The sequence below is a fragment of the Oryx dammah genome, unplaced genomic scaffold, assembly GCF_014754425.2.
Source record: "Oryx dammah isolate SB20612 unplaced genomic scaffold, SCBI_Odam_1.1 HiC_scaffold_9, whole genome shotgun sequence".
In the NCBI taxonomy this organism is placed as follows: domain Eukaryota; kingdom Metazoa; phylum Chordata; class Mammalia; order Artiodactyla; family Bovidae; genus Oryx; species Oryx dammah.
Genome location: NW_024070193.1, coordinates 38,450,375 through 38,456,707, shown reverse-complemented (window position 1 = coordinate 38,456,707; position 6,333 = coordinate 38,450,375).

Sequence of the window (6,333 nt, the reverse complement as noted above, 5' to 3'; positions counted from 1 at the left end):
TGAAGTCACTTAGCAGCATTTATTTATTTAGCTTTGCCAGGTCTTAGTTGCAGCATGTGGGATCTAGTGCCCAGACCAGGGACCAAACCCAGGCCCCTGCGTTGGGAGTGTGGGGCCTAAGATTCTGGACCACCAGGGAAGTCCCTGTTTTTTCCTTTATCTTTACCTTCCTTCCAAAGGAATTTCAGACTTTTAAAGGCAGAATTTGAGGGTAACAAATAGGAAGTCTGGCTGCTTTTTAACCATAGTTGTAGCCCTCAGATGGTCTTTCATCCCATTTCTTTCGTTGTTCTTCAATACAGTAATATTTTGCAGACATAGCAGTTATGACCGAGATCGGCTTGATGCTGTCCATGTCCTCTGGCCTTCTTTAATTACTTTACTACCGTTGAGGGTGGTGAACTGATTAAAGAAGGGAATATTTCTCCCTTGATAAAGATGCACATTATCAAGATGATCCTTTGTCATGGAAACACTTATATTGAATATAATATAGCAAGTGAAGGAGAGGAATAGCTTCTTGTGAGTAGTTTCTCTATTTAACTCTCCCTCAAACAAACTCTTTAAATTACACTTATCTGTTCTACTTAGGGGTATGAGGAGGAAGCAGTACATTTATTTTAGAGGCAGTCAAAGTCTCACTCAATACCTTAGGTACTTTGAGAAATATTAATAGATGAAACTGACAATCTTTGATGCCAATGAGCAATTCTATACAGATAAGTGTTCTCTTATCTTATAAGAACAAAAAATTCAACAAGCATATAGTACTCCCATCATCAAAAATAAATAAGGATTTGTAAAAGAGAAACATTATTGTTTCCAAAAGAATACCATTCATAGGAAAAGCAAGGCCATTCTGAGTTTCCAGTTATACTGTTTTCTATCTGAATGAAAAAGAACAACATATATTATGGCTCCATGAAAATAATTCCATATAACAACAAGTAATAGATCTGATCTTTCCAAAAAGTGATTCCAGTAAGGATTTACTGATGTTTTTTCTTTTTTAAAAATTATTTATTTATTAGGCTGTACTGGGTCTCTTAGTTGCAGCCTGTGAACTCTTAGTTGTGGCATGTGGGATCTATTTTCCCAACCAGAGATTGAACCTGAGCCCCAGCATTGGGAGTGCAGAATCTTAGCAACTGGACCACCAGAGAAGTCCCTACCGATTATTTTTAACTTGTACATAACTGAATGATCATTTGACCTCTGAAAGACCAAAATGTCTGAGTGCACCCGGTTTTGAAAAAGTTCACTTGGCTTGAGAAGTAGGGTGAAAATTTGCTATTATAAAGATATTATGTCTGTTGCCCTTGATTTTTTTTTTAAAAAAAGAAGTGTACATTCTGACCTCAAATCAGTATTAGAAATTAGGTTCTCAGATTAAATTAGCCTTTATTTCTTTTCCACTTAATTTATTTTCAGAACATGATCACAAGGGAAGAGGCACCAATATTAAAAGAGAAAAGAGAAAAAAAGACTTCTTATAATGCTAACCTATTTTTGAGCCATGTTTTGAAGCCATAAAGTGGTACTTGGTGACATGTCAATCCACATTCAGAATAAAAGAGGGAAAATACTGTCATGTGTTGGATGGAATAATTCTTAATCAGCAAGTAATTAAATTTTGATTAGTTTAATTAAATCATTTTAAATGATAATTTAATTATAATCTTATAATTATATATTATTAAATTATAGTATTATCTTATATTATAATTTTAAAATATATAATATATAATTTAATTATAATCTAAATTATAATCTTATTTTTTGTTACTATCTCATTTAACAAAATTTATCTCATTTGTTACTATCTCATTCTGTAGTGAAAGCAGAAAAATCTTGGGGAAATGAGGGAACAGTAGAGCTTGCCTTAAAAGTCTATGTACAGGTGGCAGGGGAGGGGAATGAGGTCATAGGTTCCCATCATTCTCCCGTAGAGAAGAAGCTTGTTGGAAGTTTGGGAAACTTTTCCCTCATAGGATGCAACACCCTGCTAGAAACATGTGCTTCTTTCTCAAAATTGCTTTGGCTATTCAGGGTCTTCTGTGGTTCCAAACAAATTTAAGAATTATTTGTTCTAGTTTTCTGAAAAAATGTCATTGGCATTTTGATAGAAGTACATCGACTCTGTAGGTTGCCTTGGAGAGTGTGGTCATTTTAACACTGTTAATTCTTCCAATTCATGAGCACGACAGATCTTTCCTCTGTTTGGATTGTTTTCACTTTCTTTCATCACTGTCTTACAGTTTTCCAAGAACAGGTCTTTACCTCCTTAGATGAATCTATTCCTAGGTATTTTATTCTTTTTGATACTATTAAATATGTGCTTGTCTTATTAATTTCTTTTTCTGACAGTTGTTAGTATATGGAAACAGCAGAAATTTCTGAATATTAATTTTTTATCCTGTATCTTTACCAACACTGATGTTCTTTAGATTTAAATAAAGAAAGAGAGATTTCAGTAAATGACTGTGAGGCCTAAATTTTCAAGGTCACAGGGGTTGGATAAGCACTGTGTAAATCAAAGTGATGAGGTTTGCAAAAATAAGTAAGAGAGAACAGAGGGGAACGCAGAGGAGATGCTCAACAGAAAGTAAGATACTGGGAATGGAGTTGAGGATGGCCAGTATCTAGAACTGTCTACAGTCCTGATCATTTCCTTGTCTAATCCCAAGCTATTTGTGGCCACGTAACGTGCCACCACCACTGTGTGAGGCAGTGTAACCAAGTAGCAAATAGTGGCGGTGCTACCATCACTCTGCAGAAATCCAAGTCCCACTTTCCAATCCCAGTATTCCACTTACGAGCCCCGTGACTCTGGGCAAGACCTCTATTGGCCCCTTTCCAGATAAGTAATTTACCCAAACTCTCTGAGCCTCAATTTCCTCATTGGTCCAATTTGTATCATTATAGAACTTCCCTCATTGCTTTGAAAGTGAAAGTAAAAGTCGCTCAGTTGTGTCCAAATCTATACAGTCCATGGAATTCTCCAGACTAGAATATTGGAGTGGGTAGCCATTTCCTTCTCCAGGGGATCTTTCCAACTGAGGGATTGAACCCAGGTCTGCTGCATTGTAGGCGGATTCTTTACCAGCTGAGCCACAAGGGAAGCCCAAGAATACTGGAGTAGGTAGCCTATCCCTTCTCCAGTGGATCTTCCTGACCCAGGAATCAACTGGGGTCTCCGGCATTGCAGGCGGATTCTTTACCAACTGAGCTATCAGGAAAGCCCTATCTACATGCTCAGTACATAGTAAATACTCAAGAGATTATTAGTTAATGCTCCAGTTTATTATTATCATTATTAATGCAACTTTACTCCTTGCACACAAAGGCATTTAATCAAATATCTGGTATGCAAAGCTATGTACACAGTGAAGTCCTTTAGTTGAAAAGTAGTTTCTATAAAAGGATACTTGACAGTGGAATTTTTTTTTTTCTTTTTGGCCACTAGGCTTGTGGGATCTTAGTTCCCCAACCAGGGATTGGATCCAGGCCCTCAGCACTGAGAGCATGGAGTCTTAACCCCTGGACCATCAGGGAATTCCCAATAGTGGAAATTTTTATAAAGGATTGGTCTACTCACTCTTTTCTTTTGCTGATGAGGGAACAGACATCTAAAGATTCAATGACCCTTCCAGTTCACAGAGATACACAGAGGCCACGTGGTGTTGAGAATCCATTCTTCGTGACCCTATGCAGGACCTCAGTCCACTGACTCAGATATCTAAGACTGAAACTACTAAATTAATATAGCAAAATTGCTATCTATTCTCTTAACCAGCTCTTTATTGTCAGCTTTAAAACAGAAGCCAAGATTACAATTCTAATGCTATTTACTTCTGTCAATTTTATTCTATATATTATATTAAATCCACTATTTATTTTATTTAGGTTTTATTCCATTGAGCTTTTGGCTTGTCCATTAACAGGGCCAAATTCCAACAGGAAAGAGACACTTTTCCATGGTGAAATCACAAGAATGTCCTGAATTCCCAACTGTTTTTTTCTGTTGCTATGACCCAGAGAAAAAATTCCTCAAAGAACAACAGTGGAGTCATTCCATGAGTGACTTTTTTTTTTCACAATTAAAAAAATAATAATAATAAAAATTATCCTAGAAACGGGAGGAGAAAAAATCCAGAATCCTTACTTTTTTGGTCAGATTTCCCAGGGGAGCAAGTATGACACAGTTCCTTTTTCTTTTCTGCAATTATTTTCTAATTAATTTGCTCCTGGTCCAGTTTAATTTTATTCATTTCTATGGCCATTGCATCATACCCAAATGAGCTTCCTCTTTCTATTGTTAGACAAACTTTCTCAAAATATTTTAAAATTTGCTACTTCCTCTCCATTCTGTTTTGTGGGTGAAGCATTTTATTCAGACACTTCCCTCTGAGTCCTCTTGAGATATGAAGTTTCATGATAATTCGTGGGTGGGAGACTTGGAGAAAGTTTTGACAGTTGTAGGAGGACCGTTTGTGAGATGACATTTATTGTGCTACTGGCTTATCTACGGATGTGCCTCCAGTGTCTGCTATGCTAGACTTAGTAAGTTGTCATTAACAATAATGATGATGATGATAAACCCATTGTAATAGAGGCTATTTACAGAGGCCTTTTAAAAAGTTTTATATTTTTGGCTGTGCTGCCTCTTCATTGCTGTTCAGGCTTTTCTCTAGTTGCAGCAAGTAGGGGCTACTCTCTAGTTGCGGTGCATGGGTTTCTCATTGCGGTGGCTTCTCTTGTTGCTGAGCACAGGTTCTAGGGCTTGGACTTCAGTAGTTGTGCTTCTCAGGCTCTAGAGCACAGGCTCAGTAGCTCTGGTGCAAGGGATTAGTTGCTCTCAGCATGTGGGATCTTCCTGGAACAGGGATGGAATCTGCTACCTCTTGCATTGGTAGGCAGATTCTTTACCACTGAACCACTAGGGAAGCTCCTACTATATGTTAAGTGCTTTACCTAGATCATTCTATTTAGTCCTCATCGCAGTCCTAAAGTGTGGATTTTCTATTTCATAGATGAATCCCAAAACTTAATTGAGTTGCCCAAGATCCTCTAACTTGTAAGCAGCAAGGGCTGCCTGAGTCCTAAGCTCTTACTCATTACATCCATATTTCTCCAACTGTAGTTCTGAGAACAGCAGTAAGAGCAGTACTGGGGGCAATTGTTAGAAGAGATCTGGCACATTCAGGGCGGTACGCCAGCCATAGACTGGGGAAATTGTTAGAAATGCAAATTCTCCTGCTGCATCCCAGATCTGCTGAATCAGAAATGCAGGGAGTGGGGCCCAGTAGTCTGTGTTTTAAGCAGCTCTCTGAGTGATTCTGGTGGATGCTGAAGGTAGAGAGCATCAGCTGCAGCATTCTATGTTTCATAGCAGCGGTCCCCAACCTTTCTGGCACCAGAGAGCAGTTCTGGGGAACACAATTTTTCCACACACCATGGCAGAGGGGTTGGTTTGGGGAGGATTCAAGCACATTACATTCACTGTGCACTTTATTTCTATTATTACATCAGCTCCATCTCAGATCATCCTGTGTTAGATTCCAGAGATTGGGGACCCCTGCTTTTTAGGCAGAAAGGCATCACACCCATGAGGAGGGAATTGGGAGGTTTTCTGGAAAGTGACTCCAGGAACTCTGGGTTGGTTGCCTGGTCAGGGGCTGGCTGGGACCTGTGGGTTCCTGTCTCTCACAGAGATGTCTCAGACTTTTCCTGATTCTAGAGGCCCCCAGATCTCCAGGGGCTGGGTGGTTGGCCTTTCTCTGAATTCCCCTCAAAAGCCAGCCTCTGAGCTCAAACGGCCTGTGCCTGAACCCTAAGTGGTTATCATCAACCTGAGAAATGCAAAACCACTCTCACACTTTTCTAGTGACAAGTTTATTTCAGTTCAGTCGCTCAGTCATGTCTGACTCTTTGCGACCCCATGAATCGCAGCATGCCAGGCCTTCCTGTCCATCACCAACTCCCGGAGTTCACTCAGACTCATGTCCATCGAGTCAGTGATGCCATCCAGCCATCTCATCCTCTGTCGTCCCCTTCTCCTCCTGCCCCCAATCCCTCCCAGCATCAGAGTCTTTTCCAATGAGTCAACTCTTCGCATGAGGTAGCCAAAGTACTGGAGTTTCAGCTTTAGCATCAGGCCTTCCAAAGAAATCCCAGGGTTGATCTCCTTCAGAATGGACTGGTTGGATCTCCTTGCAGTCCAAGGGACTCTCAAGAGTCTTCTCCAACACCACAGTTCAAAAGCATCAATTCTTCAGTGCTCAGTCTTCTTCACAGTCCAACTCTCACATCCATACATGACCACAGGAAAAA